This window comes from Paramormyrops kingsleyae, chromosome 18 (genome assembly GCF_048594095.1).
Source record: "Paramormyrops kingsleyae isolate MSU_618 chromosome 18, PKINGS_0.4, whole genome shotgun sequence".
Taxonomy (NCBI): domain Eukaryota; kingdom Metazoa; phylum Chordata; class Actinopteri; order Osteoglossiformes; family Mormyridae; genus Paramormyrops; species Paramormyrops kingsleyae.
In genome coordinates, this window is record NC_132814.1 from 8,398,833 (window position 1) to 8,421,105 (window position 22,273).

The 22,273-nt window shown below is 42.7% G+C and overlaps 1 long non-coding RNA gene across 4 annotated transcripts; it reads right to left on the minus strand.

Moving 5' to 3' along the window:
- Window positions 1-141: 141 nt before the first annotated feature.
- On the minus strand, window positions 142-21,931 carry LOC111847846 (uncharacterized). Of its 4 annotated transcripts, none has more exons than XR_011983553.1 (8): window positions 21,389-21,931; window positions 12,637-12,761; window positions 12,119-12,248; window positions 11,076-11,295; window positions 10,497-10,655; window positions 4,048-4,254; window positions 3,553-3,869; window positions 142-3,350 (listed from the first exon to the last, which is right to left on the minus strand). It is a non-coding gene; the product is annotated as an uncharacterized lncRNA (long non-coding RNA). The 4 variants fall into 4 exon arrangements; XR_011983554.1 differs by lacking the exon at window positions 21,389-21,931 and adding an exon at window positions 19,013-19,162; XR_011983555.1 differs by lacking the exon at window positions 11,076-11,295 and having other exon boundaries at window positions 21,389-21,929.
- Between the last annotated feature and the right edge of the window lie 342 nt (window positions 21,932-22,273).

Below are 22,273 nucleotides of genomic sequence, written 5' to 3' on the forward strand. Positions count from 1 at the left end.
ATTGGTTAAGTAAGAGCAAAATGGAGGAGATACTTTTTGTTTTGCTGTATTTTTCGTTCCTCCAACTGTACTTTTTGCAATCCCTTGTTCAAACAGCAGGTAGCTGACCAGCTACATACATGAAATATTGAGACAAAAATCTTTTTCTTTTTCCACAGTACACCATTTAATAACAATCTTCTCAACATTCAAAATAATTAAGAGTTTCGCAATGACACGGTACATAAAATTTAATACTTTAAAAATAATTTGTTTTGCACAGTGGAGCAATCCATATCCAGTAAGTATTTTGCATGCGCCACAGAGTCGCAATTAAATCACAATGTGATATCACACACGTCATGAATGCATGGGCATAGAATGGGGAAACAGGAACAGGAGTGGAGGAATCAGGTGAACACGGGGTTTAATTAGGGAAAATACGCTCAGGAACATACAAAGACTTCACAACGTCAATGACCGGACTAACGCAAAACACACAGACACAGATTTAAATATACCAGACTAATTAACACCACAAAAAACAGCTGATGACACGGGGATTCCATACAAGGTAGTGAGGGGGGCATGGCACACAGGACGATCAGCACAAGCTGGGCATGACACACAGCCCAAAGCCATCATGCTCAATCGAAGGTCTGTCACCTGCCTTAGATCAGAGATCAACATCAGCAAGAAATCCCCTCTTCTGAGTTAGATGAACTTTGAGCCCAGACACTTCCTGGTGGAAGTCTCAAAGAGGGAGAAGAGCCTACAGAAGCTTGTGGAAGGCAGGAATGGATTAACTGTGTCAGGGCCAGAGAGGACAGCCAAAAGGGCTGCTTGGCATGGTCTGAGGTGTGGCCTGGTTTCTGATTCCCCCTCTTCCTGCATTTCTGTCCCTCCAGGGCCTCCCAGTACCTCAAACATTGTAATTAAGTAAAAGTATCTTGTAGTGAAAGTAAAAGTACCCATCTAAAAATCTACTCAAGTAAAAGTTAAAAAGTACTTAATTTAAAATTTACTTTTGAGTCAAAGTTACTTGGTTACTTTCAATTACTTGATGTAAAAAAAAAAAATGACAGCGAGTCATAAATCCAACCCAACACTAGTTGTTTTTAACCAACTTTTAGTCCAAATAATAATTAGGACCTTTCACGGGGTATAATGTGCAAACTTTGTTCAGACCACCTAATAAAACATTTTCAAGTACAAGTGGCATAAGCTGTGAATCATATGATCCATTTTTTTCTTTACTGACAAACGCTATCTATATTGCAAATAAAAGAAAGCAGACTTACTAAATTCCCTGGAGTGGAATTCACCCCTCTATGTCAATTTCATCGATTATGAGATGGCATTTGACAGCATTGACAGGCAGACCCTCTGAAAGCTTCTGAGGCATTACGGAGTACCGGAAAAGATCACAAAAATCGTCAAGAAGTCTTATGAAGGGATGACCTGCAGGATAGTTCATGGCCGGCAACTAACCAACGCCTTTGAAGTACAAACCGGAGTGAGGCAGGGCTGTATACTCTCGCCCTTCTTGTTTCTGTTGGCCATAGATTGGGTCATGAAGACATCGACTGATCAGAAAAGGAATGGCATACAGTGGACACTGTGGAAGCAGCTGGACGACCTAGACTTTGCAGATGATCTGGCTCTTCTTTCTCACACTCAACAACAGATGCAGGTAAAGACCAACATGGTTGTGGAAAACTCGGCTTGCCTGGGTCTCCACATTAGCAGAATGAAGAGCAAGGTGTTCAAGATAAACACACCCAATGATACACCCATTAAAGTTGAAGGTGAGGCGCTGGAAGAGGTAGACAGCTTCACCTATCTTGGCAGTATACTGGACAAGCAGGGAGGAACAGATGCAGATGTCAGAACCCGCTTTGGCAAAGCAAGGACAGCCTTCCATCAGTTGAAAAACCTTTGGAGGTACAATGGAATCAGCACCGCCATCAAGATCAGGGTCTTCAACACCATCATGAAGCCAATCCTATTGTATGGAGCTGAGACCTGGAGAACCACCGTAACCAACTTGAAGAAAATCCAGGTCTTTATAAATACCTGCCTCAGAATGATACTCAAGATTCGCTGGCCAGAAAAGATCAGCAATGAAGAACTGTGGCTAAGAACTAGGAAACAGCCCATTGAGGAGGACATCCTTCAGAGATGCTGGCGATGGATAGGACATACCCTTCGAAAGCCTGCTTCTAATATCACAAGACAGGCCCTCACCTTTAATCCCCAGACTTGCTCAGAACCGAGATGCCTGGAAAAAGCTGATTGACGGCCTATGCCCCCGCCGGGGCCACAGGCGGTGAAAGACTTACTAAATGACACATACTGTATGAAACTTAAACCAACCAAGCTCCAGGACACTAACGTTTTAAACAGTGTGTGAAATACCCGCCGGGGGGCGGGGGGGTTGGGTTGGGGTGCCGGCGCCATCGCCCTATTGTTGTGCAATACCAATCTTGAGACTCCCTTAAAATTTTGCTTTTGAGGCTTTTAGGGGGTTTCATGGGTTAATCGGGGGAGTCGGACCCCCCTGCATTTCGCACACTGGTTTTAAAGACAACTGAGCGATTCCTTAGTAACACTGTGCTCTTCCTTCCTTTCATAGAAAATATAATTGACAAATTAACTGTATAATATTTACAACCCGTCAAGAGGTATAATGTGCAAACTATGTTCAGACCTCCCCATAAAACATTTTTAAGCACAATTGGCACAAAGTGCGAAATTCTGAATTGTATGGTCCAAGTCAAACACTACAATAAAACAGAAAGAAAATAAAACCAAAATCAAACAAAATATCTAAGACAGTAAAAATGTTGAGCAATTCCTTAACAAACTGTGCTCTTTTTTTCTTTCTATAGCAAACATAAATCATATCAATTGTCTTAATTGACAAATGAGCACACTGATTGCTGATATAAGAAATAAAATAAAGTGCTCTGCCCCACAGAATAAACTGCCCACTGAATACTACAGCATTAGACTGTAAAGCTCTTGCTCAGTTTGAGCAGGAGTTGATTTTCAAAGTTCGTAGCGCTAATCCGTGCTCTCTGCTGTGAACAACAAACCAACAGAGCTTAAAAGACGCTCACAGGCGGCTGAGGCCGGAAGGCCTGTGTTGAGTTTCAGTAACAGTATTTTTATATTTGGAAAAGAGTTCAGAAGATCCATACTTTCTGAGACACAGGCAAGGTAGCCTTCTAACTCCCCTATACCCTCTGACCCTCTGGACTTCATGATGGAGAAGAAATCCTCTTCATCTGATGAATGCTGTCCTTGTCCAACATGCTCCACCTCTGTCTCAGCCATTTGGTCGAGGTGATGTCTGACATAGAGTAGACCTAATTGAATGACAAACAACATCTGGCAATTAAGCAATGAATTATCTGTCATTAGAGAGTACTACAAACAGCTACAAGTTCAGATGACAGACATAGTAGTACTGTATTGTAATGTTATTACTATGTATTTGTTGGTAGAAAACAAATGAACAAGACTGAAATAAACTATTGATCAGTACGATATTAAACAATTAAATCACACCTGCTTCTATTTTATCAGCTTTCTCAGTCCAGCCAGTCTTAAATTTTGGTAGAAGGATTACTGCAGAGATCAGTTCAGGGTCCTCCATCATCACTCCAAAGCGCTTTTGGACACCATGCTGAATTGCTCTGATGACTGGCAGACATATATTGGTGGACGCTTCCTGCCTTCTAAGTTTTGACTGTAATTCAAAGATCACTGGGAGCAGCCACCCTGAGTGTGTGTTGGTCTCTGACTGAAGAATGTTTAAGGCCATTACCACTGGTCTCATCCCTGAGCAGAACTCGGTCAGGAAAGCAATTTCTGCTTGACTCAACCTGTGCAACATAAATAAAACACATAAAACTGGTAAGAGTTTTCTTACAGGAAGGATTTGCATTGTGCAGCCATACACAACAAAACATACTGTTGTATCAGCACTGTTTTCTGTTGATTATGAATCATGACAAATGTTATGTTACAAATGCTAATTGATTAAATACTCAAGGCCATTACCTTGCTCTAGGATGCTGAATGTGTCTTGGTATTCAACATCAAATTCATCATCTGGACAGTCTTGGTCTGTACCTGACTCTGCATCCCCAGACTGGCTCTGCTCACCAAAAATACTGAATGCTTTAACAAAGTTTGAACCACTATCTGTGGTAGTTCCAACCACTTTCCTCCGTATTCTATAGTGGCAGCGGATATCATCCAGGGCACCTGCAAACATTTCAAAGGTGTGTGACCCTCTTAACCTCTTGCATGCCAACACAGCAGGTCTCCTCCTCTCTAAGGTCTTTTCATCAATCCAGTGGCATGTGACACCTATATAGCTTTTTTGGTGTGCCGACCAACAATCTGTGGTAGTTGTGACATAGTTGACATTACTAAGGTGCGATATCATTTTTGTCTTCATTTGACAGGCAGCTTCTGTAATTCTGTTCTTAAGTGTGGGTCTTGAGAGCACTTTGCATTGAGGATTCAGTGCTGCAGCGAAGTCTTTACATGCTGGCTGTTTAACCAAGGAGAAGGGGTGGTGACCTTCGCAAATAAGCCTGATAAGGAGCCTGCCAACTGTCCCTTGAGACACACGGATTGCACCACCCACATAAATACAATCTAATAGTAAATAGAAACAAAGCAGTGTATTCTCTTAAATGAAATGACTCTTGTTGTTGAGTCTAGCATAATAGTGTAGACTATAGTAACTATATGATGATATGATGGCACATTTTGCTTAATGGAGGAAGGTTTTAACCAAACAATAACTATAACGTTTGGGATACACAGGCAAAAGCACATATACTCTACTTACCACCACATGCTTTCTTAGATTTGATGTGGAAGTTTTGAAAGCTGACAGCTCTGTCTGGCAGGGCAGGCACATTTTGCATTGCATGATGAAGTTATTGCCTCGTTTGCGTTTGAACACAAACAGCTGGCTGAGATATGGCAGAGGATTTCCTTCGCTTTCCGATTCATCTCTTCCACGGGAATTCAGTGTCTCTGCTTGGCAATCCTCAACCTCCTCCATGCTCTCTATCTGTTGCTCAGCACCAGCCATCATCCAATGATAGGACACATTAAGACCGCACACGCCCACACAATTTCCTTTCAGTTCAGGCCGATTGTTTTCTCCTGCATTTAATTTTATACTCAGTAACGGGGGGGGTTTCCAATGTAGCAAAGTTAAATACTTGGGTCAAAATGTATTTGAGCAAAAGTAAAATTACCTATTTCAAAAAATTACTAATTACTCAGAAAAACTACTCAATTACAGTAACGTGAGTAAATGTAATTTGTTACTTTGCACCTACAATAAAGAATTGTATGTGGCAGAGAACTTAAAATTAGCCAGCATTGTCCAGCAATTTAAGGACTTGGAAGCCCGGATGCCATTAGTGGCATCAGGCTGTACAGTGTGTGGCAAACAGGTTCAGAAAGTCTGCCTCTGATGTGCAGAAGGTTGCTGTGTGGCCCACGTTCCCATGCACATTGACCAGGTATCCCCACAGGCAGGGCATTTGCTGGTGAATGTGGAAGACGTGCAGAGCTGGACCTGCCTTCAGCATGGCAATTACACAAGCTATACCACTGTGATGAGGAAAACACAGTGGTGTGCCAGTAGTGCTACTTGGCCAGGTGTGTCCCCAGCCATGGCCAAGCGGTGTGTGACGTGGAGGTCCGTCGCAATGGCATGAGGGTACAGTAAGTGGGCTCATTTGGACAGAACTCGTGTTTAGTGCAATGGGCAGCACCTGAGTGACAGATGTTTGAGAGGTGCTGGCTGAGCGGCCATTCACACATCTCACAACTCTTTTCTCTTCTTCTAGCAAGCATTCATGAATTAGAATGGGAAGATAGAGGAGCGGATACAGGCCATAGCAGAGACTATGAGAAAGGCAGAGGCAAATAAACAGCAGGCAGAGGTAGGATAGATCGGCATCACCTGCTAGATAGCTTATAAGCACCTGTGCTTCGCGTTCTGGTACACTTAGCTGTAGTAAGTCAAAGAAGCAGAGATGGACACAGTCTGGAAGAACTTAGAGAAAGAACTGACATGCGCCATCTGCCTACAACTTTTTGATGAGCCTCTGGGGTTGCCGTGCATGCACAACTTTTGCCAGGGGTGCATCTCCAGGGCTTGGGCTGACAATGTAGATGCAAAGCGTTGCCCAGAGTGCAACCGCACCTACAATAGGGAGCCATTTGTTGCAGAGAACCTGAAATTAGCCAGCATTGTCCAGCGGTTCAAGGACTTGGAACCCCCGATGCCATTAGTGGCATCAGGCTGTGCAGTGTGTGGCAAACAGGTCCAGAAATTCTGCCTCCGTTGTGCTGAAGGTTGCTGTGCAGCCCACATTCCTATGCACATTGACCAGACATCCCCACAGGCAGGGCATTTGCTGGTCAATGTGGAAGACGTGCAGAGCTGGACCTGCCTTCAGCACGGCAATTTTAAATTGTACCACTGTGATGAGGAAAACACAGTGATTTGCCAGCAGTGCTACTTGGCCAGGTGTGTCCCCAGCCATGGCCAAGTGGTGTGTGACGTGGAGGTCCGTCGCAATGACATGAGGGTACAGTAAGTGGGCTCATTTGGACAGAACTCGTGTTTAGTGCAATGGGCAGCACCTGAGTGACAGATGTTTGAGAGGTGCTGGCTGAGCGGCCGTTCACACATCTCACAACTCTTTTCTCTTCTTCTAGCAAGCATTCATGAATTAGAATGGGAAGATAGAGGAGCGGATACAGGCCATAGCAGAGACTATGAGAAAGGCAGAGGCAAATAAACAGCAGGCAGAGGTAGGACAGATCGGCATCACCTTCTAGATAGCTTAAAAGCACCTGTGCTTCGCGTTCTGGTGCACATAGCTGTAGTAAGTGAAAAATGCAGAGATAGATACAATTTGGAAAAACTTGGAGAAATAACTTACATGTGCTATATGCCTGCAACTTTTTGAGGAGCCTCTGGAGTTGCCGTGCATGCACAACTTTTGCCAGGAATGCATCTGCAGGGCTTGGGCTGACAATGTAGATGCAAAGCGTTGCCCAGAGTGCAACCGCACCTACAATAGGGAGCCATTTGTTGCGGAGAACCTGAAATTAGCCAGCATTGTCCAGAGGTTCAAGGACTTGGAACCCCCGATGCCATTAGTGGCATCAGGCTGTGCAGTGTGTGGTAAACAGGTCCAGAAATTCTGCCTCCGTTGTGCTGAAGGTTGCTGTGCAGCCCACATTCCTATGCACATTGACCAGACATCCCCACAGGCAGGGCATTTGCTGGTCAATGTGGAAGACGTGCAGAGCTGGACCTGCCTTCAGCACGGCAATTTTAAATTGTACCACTGTGATGAGGAAAACACAGTGATTTGCCAGCAGTGCTACTTGGCCAGGTGTGTCCCCAGCCATGGCCAAGCGGTGTGTGACGTGGAGGTCCGTCGCAATGGCACGAGGGTACAGTAAGTGGGCTCATTTGGACAGAACTCGTGTTTAGTGCAATGGGCAGCACCTGAGTGACAGATGTTTGAGAGGTGCTGGCTGAGCGGCTGTTCACACATCTCACAACTCTTTTCTCTTCTTCTAGCAAGCATTCATGAATTAGAATGGGAAGATAGAGGAGCGGATACAGGCCATAGCAGAGACTATGAGAAAGGCAGAGGCAAATAAACAGCAGGCAGAGGTAGGATAGATCGGCATCACCTGCTAGATAGCTTATAAGCACCTGTGCTTCGCGTTCTGGTACACTTAGCTGTAGTAAGTCAAAGAAGCAGAGATGGACACAGTCTGGAAGAACTTAGAGAAAGAACTGACATGCGCCATCTGCCTACAACTTTTTGATGAGCCTCTGGAGTTGCCGTGCATGCACAACTTTTGCCAGGGGTGCATCTCCAGGGCTTGGGCTGACAATGTAGATGCAAAGCGTTGCCCAGAGTGCAACCGCACCTACAATAGGGAGCCATTTGTTGCAGAGAACCTGAAATTAGCCAGCATTGTCCAGCGGTTCAAGGACTTGGAACCCCCGATGCCATTAGTGGCATCAGGCTGTGCAGTGTGTGGCAAACAGGTCCAGAAATTCTGCCTCCGTTGTGCTGAAGGTTGCTGTGCAGCCCACATTCCTATGCACATTGACCAGACATCCCCACAGGCAGGGCATTTGCTGGTCAATGTGGAAGACGTGCAGAGCTGGACCTGCCTTCAGCACGGCAATTTTAAATTGTACCACTGTGATGAGGAGAACACAGTGATTTGCCAGTAGTGCTACTTGGCCAGGTGTGTCCCCAGCCATGGCCAAGCGGTGTGTGACGTGGAGGTCCGTCGCAATGGCATGAGGGTACAGTAAGTGGGCTCATTTGGACAGAACTCGTGTTTAGTGCAATGGGCAGCACCTGAGTGACAGATGTTTGAGAGGTGCTGGCTGAGCGGCCGTTTACACATCTCACAACTCTTTTCTCTTCTTCTAGCAAGCATTCATGAATTAGAATGGGAAGATAGAGGAGCGGATACAGGCCATAGCAGAGACTATGAGAAAGGCAGAGGCAAATAAACAGCAGGCAGAGGTAGGACAGATCGGCATCACCTTCTAGATAGCTTAAAAGCACCTGTGCTTCGCGTTCTGGTGCACATAGCTGTAGTAAGTGAAAAATGCAGAGATAGATACAATTTGGAAAAACTTAGAGAAATAACTTACATGTGCTATATGCCTGCAACTTTTTGAGGAGCCTCTGGAGTTGCCGTGCATGCACAACTTTTGCCAGGAATGCATCTGCAGGGCTTGGGCTGAGAATGTAGGTGCAAAGCGGTGCCCAGAGTGCAACCGCACCTACAATAGGGAGCCATTAGTGGCGGAGAACCTGAAATTAGCCAGCATTGTCCAGCGGTTCAAGGACTTGGAAGCCCCGATGCCATTAGTGGCATCAGGCTGTGCTTTGTGTGGCAAACAGGTTCAGAAAGTCTGCCTCCGTTGTGCTGAAGGTTGCTGTGCAGCCCACGTTCCCATGCACATTGACCAGACATCCCCACAGGCAGGGCATTTGCTGGTCAATGTGGAAGACGTGCAGAGCTGGACCTGCCTTCAGCACGGCAATTATAAATTGTACCACTGTGATGAGGAAAACACAGTGATTTGCCAGCAGTGCTACTTGGCCAGGTGTGTCCCCAGCCATGGCCAAGCGGTGTGTGACGTGGAGGTCCGTTGCAATGGCATGAGGGTACAGTAAGTGGGCTCATTTGGACAGAACTCGTGTTTAGTGCAATGGGCAGCACCTGAGTGACAGATGTTTGAGAGGTGCTGGCTGAGCGGCCGTTCACACATCTCACAACTCTTTTCTCTTCTTCTAGCAAGCATTCATGAATTAGAATGGGAAGATAGAGGAGCGGATACAGGCCATAGCAGAGACTATAAGAAAGGCAGAGGCAAATAAACAGCAGGCAGAGGTAGGACAGATCGGCATCACCTTCTAGATAGCTTAAAAGCACCTGTGCTTCGCGTTCTGGTACACTTAGCTGTAGTAAGTCAAAGAAGCAGAGATGGACACAGTCTGGAAGAACTTAGAGAAAGAACTGACATGCGCCATCTGCCTACAACTTTTTGATGAGCCTCTGGAGTTGCCGTGCATGCACAACTTTTGCCAGGAGTGCATCTCCAGGGCTTGGGCTGACAATGTAGATGCAAAGCGTTGCCCAGAGTGCAACCGCACCTACAATAGGGAGCCATTTGTTGCAGAGAACCTGAAGTTAGCCAGCATTGTGCAGCGGTTCAAGGACTTGGTACCCCCGATGCCATTAGTGGCATCAGGCTGTGCAGTGTGTGGCAAACAGGTCCAGAAATTCTGCCTCCGTTGTGCTGAAGGTTGCTGCCCACATTCCGATGCACATTGACCAGGAAGGGCATTTGCTGGTCAATGCGGAAGACCTGCAGAGCTGGACCTGCCTTCAGCACGGCAATTATAAATTATACCACTGTGATGAGGAGAACACAGTGATTTGCCAGCAGTGCTACTTGGCCAGGTGTGTCCCCAGCCATGGTCAAGCGGTGTGCGACGTGGAGGTCCGTCGCAATGGCATGAGGGTGAGTGGGCTCATTTGGACAGAACTCTTGTTTAGTGCAGTGGGCAGCACCTGGGTGACAGACATGTGAGAGGTGCTGGCTGAGCGCCCAACTCTTTTCTCTTCTTCTAGCAAGCATTCATGGAGCACCAGGGGAAGATAGAGGAGCGGATGTGGGCTATAAGAGAAACCTTGACAATAGCAGAGGCAAATAAATGGCAGACAGAGGTAGGACAGCTGCCGGTCAGAGCCCAAGGTCCTCTCTGAGCGCTGGGTGGCCGGTGTGCCCAGCTGCTTTGAGGTTTTCGGGATCTCAAAGTGTCATTCAGCTCTCTGAGCATGTGACATATCCCAAACTGCTTGTGTTGCAGAAGAGTTTCCGGAAAGTCAGGGAAACAGTGAAGCTACGTTACCAGAAAATGCAAGAGCTCCTGATGCAGGACATGGACAGGACTCTGCAGAAGCTGGACGCGGCCCACTCCAGGTTCTCTGCAGAGAGCTCAGCTCAGATCTTGCGGCTCAGTAAGACTGAGGAGGACACCAAGCAATTGCTGAGCTCTGTCCAGATGGCCCTGCAAAAAACAGAGGACGTCAACTTCATGAAGGTGACAGAATTGGATCACTTGAACCTCACTCACTGCAATGTAGGCCTTCACCTCCACTCATGTGGAGGGGAACAGTGCAGAGATCCCTTAGAGGGCTTAGCTGTCCTTGAGACCTGTTCTTAGTTAGAGAAAATGTCTGATGTGCTTTTTTCCCTTAATTTCTTTAGGACACTGCATCATTCAAAGTGTGGCTGAATAGGTAAGTTACTTTGAACATCTTAATGTTGCTTTCATGATAGAGTAAAATGTGTCATTGTAGGGCTACATGATATCACATTACAATTTAATAGCAGTTCTATGGTGCATGCACAACAATCACCAGGGCTTTAGATAATAGGTAAAACATTTGCCCGGACACTGGCTTTTCAGTACCGTACGGATTTTTACCTATATCCACAATTTGATAAGCAGATTAGTAGGGCACCTAAAATATTAATGAGGGGCATATTTTGACGGCCAAAGTCTTTAAGTCGTTTTGCTCAGTTGAAGGTCTGTCATCCTCCTTAGATCAGAGAGCAACATCAGCAGGGAGTCCCCTCTCCTGAGTCAGGCAAACTTTGAACCCAGACACTTCCTGGTGGAAGTCTCGAAGAACCTACAGAACCTCCTGGAAGGTAGGAATGGAGAAACTGTGTCAGGGCCAGAGAGGATGGCCAAAGGGCTGCTTCGCATAGTCTGAGGTGTGGGGTCTGGATTCTGATTTCCCTTCTCCTCTGATCTTCCTGCCTTCTTGTCCCTCTAGGGCCTCCTAGTACCTCAACAACATTGTCCCAATCCAAACTAGGAACCACTAGGGCAGAAAAGAGGAAGTTTTCTATGGCTTTCTCCGAGAGCGACATGGGGGCAGTGACAAAGCAGCGATGTACTACCTAGGGGCCAGTGGGGCCAAGGTCTGCTGCCAGGCTCAGGTTTACTCCTGGCCCAGCCCTGGCCCCTGACCAAGCTCTGCCCTAGGGCCCAGCCATTTCTTATCTCTTGCTCTGACTTAACCACTTGAACACTTTGTAATTACTATTTTCCAGCTGAAGCAGTCTCCCTGACTTTCCGGAAGCATTCGATATCATATCTCAGAAGCTAACTGTGACACTGAGTCTCTGTCACTGTACAAATGTTTTGGACAAGATGAGCAAAGAGTCCTCATGGAGGCATAAATTTCCTAGGTAACGAGCCATCTTCAGTGTTACACACTCCACCATGTGCACAATGAAAACTGCACCATGTGTGGAGAAAAGAAGCTCAGGACCTCAGCATTTTCCACATCATAGGTCATTGAATACTGCACATGAACACCCACAGAACAAACTCATACAGAATATACAGGCTAGGCTTCTTAAATAACATGTGCAGAAGCCTATTTGGCTGTAGTATGGAATTTGCTATCCACACATTAAAGGGAAGCTTAGTAAAGAAAGAAAGAAATAAGCACTTACTCCCCTCTGGTGGTCAGAATTGCACATGCCAATATAAAAAAGCCATTTTGCCTACTGAACCAGTTCATGAACAGCAGGCAGAGGGTTTTCATCTTTTAGCATGTTCCAGCTATGGACATTACAGTATTTTCTGTGAAAATATTGCAAAATATATTATAAAAATATTACAATATGTTGCAGAATAAATAAGGAATTGCTTGGTTTCATACACGCTATATTAATGTATCTCATTTTATAATACACTTCATATTATGCAGATATGTGACATAATATAGCACAATCTGTCCACACCGCACACTTTTATATTCATGCATGCATATATATATATATATATGTGTGTGTGTGTGTGATTTCTATGTACTATACATAATCATATTTATATGGGAGCCTGTATGTGCAATATGTGTACATAGTGAAAAAAAAACGTATAACTATCATATATTACCAGACTAATGGAAAATAAATCAATAAATCTATGTGTAAGTTATACAATACGGTACAGACGCTCCTCTACTTACGAACGTTCAACTTATGAACTTTCAGACATATGAACGAAGAGGACCTTAATCCAAATTGTGTTCACTGGGCTCCTATTTCCTGTCCGCAACATTGTCGTGTCATGGATGGTGGTGTACAACAGCATCTGTGGACAGGGTTCTTACACCTTTTCCAACTTCAAATTCCAGCACTTTTCAAGCACTTTCAAGGTGCATTTTTATGCTTTTCCAGCACCTAACAACCGCGGTAAATTACGTTTATATATGCTGTATGTACTTTTTCACATTTAAATCCATTGTGCTATTAAAAAAAAACACAATATGACATTTCAACTTAAATTGTTGAATACTTTCGCGTGAATTACACGATCAATAACAAATTGGCAAGGAAGTGCCCTTTAGACTGTTATCGTGCATTCCATTTGCCCTAGGAACTCGGATTCCGAGTTTCGAAGCCGGAAGTGATGACATGCGCGCTCCCATTTCTCGGAGATCCGAGAAATATCTCGGATAACGCAGAGGATCCCGAGTTCAGAATCGAAGATGGCTGCGCCCTTTATCAACAGAAGGGAAAGTTGTAGCTTTATCCTGTTTAAGCACTACTTCTCATTTGTGGCTCATTAAATCGGTCGCACACACTATATCGTCCAATTTATGTGTGGACGTGTTGCTACGGAGTTTTATACGTGAAGCACCGCGCGTAATGTGTTATCAAGTGATATTGGTAACAATGGCTACCAATTAACCGTTCTAGAATTGGATTTCATGATTAGTCGGATTATTTGTCGGATTTAAGGTAGTTCGGGCTAATTGTAAGTGAACGAAGATAAAGGCCATTTAAACTGAGGTAGCTTAAATCCGACAAGTTGTCCGGCTAAGCAAAAAATCTTGCTTTTTCCATATGGATCCATGGTATTGCTACTATATCCGACTCGGTTTTCCAGATTATTTAGCGGATGTGACGTAATATCGGAATCCGAAAATCGGATCCCGAGGCAAATGGAATGCACGATTACACCACTACAGCCACAAGCGCGGACTCGAGCGGAGTTATTTTCGTTACGTGCAAAATGCATTTTTACCTAAAAGGAAAACTACTCCGTAAGATAACGAATTATTATGAAAGCAATGCAATTTCAAATTCAAGCAGGTTCAAGCACATTGTCCAAAATCCAAGCACTTTTCTAACCTTGAAAACACTATATTAAAAATCAAGCATTTTCCAGGATTTCCAGCACCCGTACGAACCCTGTGTGGAACAAAACAAATAATTGGACATTCACAAAATGCAGCAAGAAATATAACAATGTCCATAATATCTACATTAAATCATGAGCAAGCAGTCATGCTGGACTAAAGTTAAAAACACATTTCAAGAACCAGGTAATGCAATATTAACATTAAACAAAACGTTTTTACTGCATTGGGGAGATTTTTTAAGCCAGTCAGCCATTCTAAATCAGGGATACTTTGGATGTTTTGAAGTGGGGTTGTTAGGGGTACGGCTGGGTGATATGGCAAAACATTTTACCATGATATATTTTCTGTATAAAACAATATTACAATTATCACAACATAATTATTTATTTCAATACTTCATTTTTGCTTAAAATTCCCTTAGAATTACCCTCAAACAATTTCCGCAAGAAATTAATAATGTGACAAATTGAATAAACTACCAACTGAAATCTAATTTTAGTAAACAGATCGTATGAAAAACTTGGCGTTACCGAGGTCGCCAATTCTCACGCATACGGCGTGACACACGCTTTCTGACTCAACGTTCATGCAATTAATCTTACGGCAAATCTATATTATTCCATTATAAACCTAAAATTAGCTACAGGGTGATTCCATCTCAAATCAACCAGTGGGTTCCACCACATGATCACAGATTTAGCTGATTTTTTCACCAATTGTTGGTATTGGCATGAGAACAAAATCCCCCAATTTTTTTGTCCCAACTCCCGCTCGTTAAAAAATGGCAGCCATCCTTATTTTTGGCCTCGACGCACTTCGAGACGTGCCACGCCCCTTTTTGAAATCTTGAAAATAAATAAAAACCAGGGGTGTGTTATGCCCTGTTTTATAGAAATCACCTGTTTTATAAAAATAGAAATTTTAAAGAGATGACATGAGAACAGTGACAAGGACAAAGGGAAGAAAGCTTGTTCTGTACATACACCTGGGTCTGTGAGTCTGAATGTTTATTCAAAGGCTACTCAAAACAAAGTACATCAAAGAGACATGTTTATTTTGGATCTGACCAGCTTTTTACGCACATTAAAGTGTCTGGGTCAAAATTACCCGCAACATCATCTTTGTATACAAACAATGCACAGACATTCCAGGACACATCAGAGTGTCCATATGTTACACACCATTTTATGACCCCAGATGAGGAAAAGTTAAAAAAGTTCATGAAGATAAAGGAAGGATAAACAGTACTTTGGTCAACAAAAAAACTGAAATGGAATCACAATCTCTATGGAAGAAGGACCGGAACCATGTAGTATTGGCTTGGCTCTCAATAGCCAATGCCATCTAAAGCACTACGTGAAATCAAAACGCTTAATTCGGCTGCAGGATTTGACAGAAAATGAGCGACATTTGTTGCTGATCAGAAGCAACACTGCTGACACTCTAAACCCAATGGATGCAACTATGTGCCTTCACCATCAAGCTACTTTTCTCTCACACTTCGAGTTCCTTCAGCGAGACAGATGCTGCAACCCATTTGATATTCACAAGAAGCGAGTAAAAGGTAAGCCTCTTCAGGATACCTCTCTAGTGCATGCAATTTACAGTAAAGTGGATGGAAACAATAGTTTTTTTTAGAAACAATGTTTCTTTTCTTTTCCTCCTTTTTAATTTCCTTCAAATATTGTCAATAATTAACACACTGCTGAACTGCTGAAGTTGCACAGAAACTTCTCTCTGTAAAGGGACCATGCAGCAGACCTGAACATTTATCTTTTCAGGTACCCATTCACTGAAGACCCAACAGGCTGAACATTTAAAAGCACATTCTGGTAAATCTGTCATCCCTGGTGAGAGGGTATGCATTTCGTGCAAGAAAAGGCTTCAGGATCTGATTAACCCTCCACAGCTTGAAGAAGAGCCAGAGGCCCCTGAACTACCTGACAGTGACAGAGATGACACTTTCCCTGAACCAGAGACGCATGCAGCTGAATCACTCGACACCAGTTTTTCTGCCCTTGACTGTTCACCTCTAAAACTACATGAACTTAAAAATGCATCACGTAAAACTTATGGTAAACGAAAACTGCAACAGGTCTCAGACACGGTCACTGAAAAGCTATCAAACGTTCTGGAAATTCCAACCTCTGATTTGGTTTCAGATCATGACCATTCTAAAAACTGCAAAGCATGCAGTGATATTGAGGATATAGTGACAGGCCTCAAGGATAAAATTCCTGGAAGTACACGCAAAGAAAAGGTTAAATTGCTTACACTTACACCTGCAAGTTGGACGATTGATAAAACTGTCAAAGAGTTTGGTGTCACCCGATATCTTGTGAAGAAAGCTCGGGCTCTCAAGAAGAGCAAGGGTCTTCTTTCAGAACCTGAACAAAAGCAAGGTCATGGCTTGCCAGCTCATGTTGTTAAGTTGATCAAGGACTTTTACAGTGATGATGAATTTTCTCGACAATGCCCAGGGCAGAAGGACTTTGTAATTGTTCGTGATGAACTTGGCAAGAGGCATGTTCAGAAAAGGATGTTGTTAGTAAATCTTAAGGAACTATATATTGAGTTCAAAAAAAGGCTTGGGGACATTAAGGTTGGGAAGTCCAAATTCTGCAGTCTAAGACCACCCTGGTGTGTAACTGTTGATTCACCAGGCATGCATTCAGTTTGTGTTTGTGAAATACACCAAAATGTAAAACTGATGGTTGAAGCCCTCCCTGTCTCTTCTGATTACAAAGACTTGATGGCAAAGCTTGTCTGTTCTTTGGATGCTCGTGACTGTATGTTGCACAGGTGTGAGCAGTGCCCCCCTAAATCAAAACTATCTGATTATCTTGATGGTATATTTGAAAATGCTGATTTGGACCCAGATGACACTGTTCAGTTCAAGCAGTGGAGTCATGAAAGCCATGGCATAATTTCTGGCATGTCTTTGTCAGTGTCTGATTTCATTATGAGACTTTGTGAAAAATGTGACTCCTGCACAGCTCATCACTATACAGCCAAGGCCCAGGCTACTTATTTAAAAGAACTGAAAGAGAAACTTCCCATTGGAGAGGAGGCTGTTATCCTCATGGATTTTGCCGAAAACTATTCTTTCATTTGTCAGGATGCTGTTCAAGGTTTTCATTGGGATACATCCCAGGTGACTCTGCATCCCTTCGTGGTTTACTATAGGGATGGTAGTGAAAACGATGGTTCACTAAGTTGCAAAAGTTTTTGTGTTGTCAGTAATGAAAGGGAACACAATGTTATTGTTGTTCACAAGTTTATTGAGGTTCTCATGAATCCACTGAAAGTTCTGCTACCAAATTTAAATCATGTGCATTACTTCTCAGATGGTGCAGCCAGCCAGTACAAGAATTATAAAAATTTTACAAATTTGGCTCACCATGTTGAAGACTTTGGCCTTAGTGCTGCCTGGAATTTTTTTGCTACCAGTCATGGGAAGAGTCCTTGTGACGGGATAGGTGGTACTGTTAAACGACTTGTTAGGCGTGCCTCTCTGCAAGCGCCAGTGCAGGATCAGATTTTGACTCCAGACAGGTTCTACGACTGGTGCAAGGATAACATTTCAGGAATTGAATTTGTATTTGTCAGCAGTGAAGCAATTGAAGACCATGGCCAAAAAATCTATGAGAGACTGGTGTCTGCAAAGACTATTCCAGGCACTCGTAGTCACCATAGATTTGTGCCGACCAAAGATGGATTCTTAATGTTCAGACTCTCTGCTGATAGAATGTCCACTATCATTCAAAAGGAACCATCAGTCCAAACAGTCACTTCATCTGAACTTAAACCTGGACAATATGCTGCAGTAGTCTATGATGACAAGTGGTACATTGTTTGTATTGACCAAAGATCTGATGAAAATCAGGACATTTTTGTCAGGTTTATGCATCGCGGGGCATTTGGGAACAATCTGTTTTGGCCAGAAAGCAAAGAAGAATGCTGGATTCCATTCATCCATATACTGACATTAGTTTCAGTTCCTGCTGTCTCAGGTGGAATGGGACGACAATACAGATTGCCAGCTGAGGATATCAAGAATGTTGAAGCATGCTTTGAAAACTTTCAGGCACAGATGACTAAAACCACTTAGTGGTCAAGCATTTGTGGAGGCATTTTTATGAATATGCATTAAATATTCTACATATATTGCTGTTCATTTCTGTGTGTCAAATCATAAAGTGTGGCAAAACCTGAACAATAAATTTTTGATGATTTCTATGAAACAGGGCATAACACACCCCTGGTTTTTATTTATTTTCAAGATGAGGTGATGTGAAGTAACCCCTATTTTTTTGAGTAACATATATACATGCAGACCTTGGGTTCTGGGGGGTCGAAAAGGGGTACCCCAAAAAATGGTTTTTCAGAAATATCTCCATAACCACATTAGATAGCCAAATTCTGATTGCAGAATCTGAATCTACATGAAAAGTTACATAAATATACCCAGTTTAATCTCCATATGACATATAGCCAGTGAGTTATCAAGGAAAAGAGGATTTCAAAAAGGGGCGTGACACGTCTCGAAGTGCGTCGAGGCCAAAAATACAGATGGCTGCCATTTTTTAACAAGCGGGAGTTGGGACAAAAAAATTGGGGGATTTTGTTCTCATGCCAATACCAACAATTGGTGAAAAAATCAGCAAAATCTGAGAAGTGATGGTGGAAAATTTCTCTTCCACTGGTTGATTTGAGATGGAATTACTCTACATCATAAGTGTTGGGGTAGTGTACAATCTCTACAAATTATTTACAAGGTAATAAAACTGTAGAGATTTGCCTGCCAGCCAGCCCATCCACGTTGGCAACACAGAGTTACACTAGAAAAAGCCGACGGTACGTCTTTTCTCTGAGTGGCTCATTGTTAGTTCCAGGGAATGGATTTGACTAAGCCTGCATGATACGCCCCAAATGTTATATCCCAATATTTTTAGAGTTTGTCGCAATATCGTTATTTATGACAATGTTCTAAAATTCATATGTAGACAACAGTAAAATATGACAGGTGTTTTTGAGTTTTTTTGATAATGACGACAAAATTGTTTTACTAATATTTAGGGAGGAAGTTATAGGTATAATGACAAATTACGCCAACAAGACTTTGTGTAAAATAGCGCCTTATAACCGTTACTTATGCAACAAAGCAAGTGTTTATAGGCTATACCACAATACTCACGACATTCAAACTGACTAAATGAATGTTCTCTGTAATCTGTTTTCCATCGTCGTGTTCTTGCTGAAATCTCCATTTCATCAGAACCATGGAGAATATATTTTAGTTTCAAACGGTCCATTTACCCCGGGACATACACAGTCAGTCCTGAGCCCGATGAGAGCCATAACTGGACCAGCCAATCACAGCACTGCGCGGGGAAAAGGACCGTTAAAACTAGGGATGCACCGAAATGAAAATTCTTGGCCGAAACCGAAAACCAAAAAAGAGGAAACGAAGGCCGAAAACCGAAACACCGAAAGAAATTATGCCAATAATTAGTACCATTGCATATGGCTATGACTGTGTACTAACCTTACTAAAATCAAGGCATTGCGATTGCATAAATTAATATTAAAGTTTCAAAGAATAAATCAGTTACAAATTATGAAAATATTTATTTAGCACATTGCAACAATGCACAGTATAAAATAAAATAAAATTCAAACTTAAATGTTTAACTTAACCGCACTCTCATATCCAGCATGGCGATCGGGATGTTTGGATTTCAAGTGATAAATTAAACCCGACGTGGAGAAAGTCTTTGCAGACGCACCCCCTCTTGAAATTTCGGCATTACATGTTTTGCAAATCGCTATCCGTGGGTCTTTCTCAGATATATTGAAATACGTCCACACCGCAGACATGCTGCTTCAGACAAGCACGTGCAGGCCCCGGTTTCTGTTTGCGTCATCACAACATACTGTTTCGGCCGTGTTTTTCGGTGAAAAAAATCTTTCGGCCGAAAACCGAAAATGCACTTTTGGGCCATTTTCGGCCGAAAATTTTTGGTTGGCCGAATATTCGGTGCATCCCTGGTTAAAACTGTAGATAAGCTACCGGTAACTTTCAAGTTTGAATTAGCTAAATAAAACATCAAGTTTCGGCATGCCTTGAAAGTTAGATAGGATAACAGACTATTCTTCATTTCTTGTTTTCCGCACCTTGTTTTAATAAGTAAAGAAAGAAGATAGATTGTTTGCCATCATGTTATATATAAATAAAGAGACAGACAAACAAATAGATAATATACAAATATAAAATGAAGTGTATGTGACTAAATATGGTAAATATTGTTTATATATATATATATATATATATATATATATATATATATATACTGTAGGCCTATATGAAATCATATTGTAGCACCGTCTCCCGACATGCTCCGCGGAAAATGTGTAAATGGCCTTTCGTTTGTATAATTGTAAATATTTGTGTTGTATTTCCAGTTGTCACCTGTATTCTTCGCTCATTCGCATCGGATTCTCTCATGTCTTTAGCCATTGTGTAAACTACCCACCATGTGTGTGCACCTTACTGGCGTCCGACCTCCATGCGTTTGCCGATAATTGTGGCGGTGTGGGAAGAATGAACATTTTGTTTCTAGTTTTTTAGTTAGGTTTTTAATCACTTAATACTGACATGTTGATATTTTGGTTTACCAAGGACCACAGCATTACAAAAGTTGTGATAATCGTTTTTCCAGTAACCAGGTTCAATGTACTTGTTTTTAATAAGAGTAAAATTAGATTATTTTATGTTCGAGTAACTTAACTTCTGCAAATGCAATATTGAGACACAGTTATAGGTCACATAGCGCTGGTGTTCTGGAAAATAGATGGGTGTGAAAATTTCCTAATAGGGTGCGAAAGATTACAGAGGGCCAGAGGAACACACTGAATTTGGTTTGATGTTGATTGGCTTAAAAATTAAGGAGGTATTACAATTTATCCAACAGCAATATTGATAGACGGATATAGGACACATACTGTACAAGTGGTGTTATGGTGATTGACATTGCACTTTCAAGACGGTCCCTAAGTTTTCCGGCAGTTTTGTGTGAGCAGAAGGATACTTCCGTCTTGCTTTGTATTTTTCATTCATATTGCTGGAGAATGTGGAGCTAACTAAAAGTGTGAAATATTCTCCTCGTTTAACTTCACAAGTGGAGCCTAATCTGAAAAGAATTACCGTCATGATCCCTAAGATATTGCAGTTTAGATGTCAGTAAATGAAGTGAATATCGAACATAAAACCAACTTCACCGCGGTAATAAAGGCAGGGTACAACACGTACTCGGTAAACATGGTTATTAACAATATTAAGCCAAAATCAGTCCCATTGTTTTTGTAAAAGAAAATGAAACTCAAACTATTAAGAATCCTTTTGTAACTTCAGTGGATCCACACCCTATATAATAACTACATGAAGTCTGAATTTTCCCACCCCGTTGCAGGTCTGAGTCGTGGCTAGCGTACGTTGAGGCCTATAAATCAAAATGCATTGGCCGCTTCACTCTCCCAAGCGCTGTAAACTCAAAACATAAATAAAAGTTACCTCAGACCAACGTTGCAAACCAACTTCACTTCACGATGTCCTCGTCCGAATGCGGTGGCTCTGGTCTCCCTCCTCCACTTTCGCAGCCCTGGCAGTACTGTATATTACACTCGGCAATTCGCGTAGATAGTGACAACTCCAACCGTCACCGGCACGAGCACAGTCCGCGCGAACAAATTCGCGTTGGCTAATTCTAGACTGATTACTTAACTAAAACAAAATAAATTCCGCTGTAATCGGTATTGTTCATACGCGAACTAAACTTATACCTTCAAATAATTACACTAAAATAAATACCAAATACATGGTAGCTTCCCATAAGACACAACAGCAGGATCTCGGCCATTTGTCTCTGCTCTCCCACACATCACTCTACTGTTCATGTCTCCCTCTCTCGCTTTTGGACCCGCTCCCCGAAGACAACGAAAGGTCTAATCACCATCCATCAAACAATTTAACCAATTACATGTTAAAACAAAATAAACCCACGATCAGCGGTCATTGTTGACACACCACAGCACAACAACGAAATGTGTCCTCTGCATTTAACCCATATGTGACGTCGTGACATAGCATACAGTATGTGTCCTTGTACAGTATGTGTCCTATATCCAGGGAGCAGTACCTTGCTCAGGGCACCTCAGTGGTGCGTTGCTGGTCGGGGATTCAAAATCTTTCAATTACAAGTGCACTTCCCTTACCATTAAGCCACCACTGCCCACAAAAACAAAAGGAGACCACGTTCCCGGGTGGGTCTGAACCATCAATCTCTAGATTAACAGCCAAGCGCATTAACCAATTGCGCCACAGAGATTACGTTTCAAACAATGTCTCAAACAAATAGTCTATTTAATATTTTTAAAGAAACAGTATGTTTTAACCATT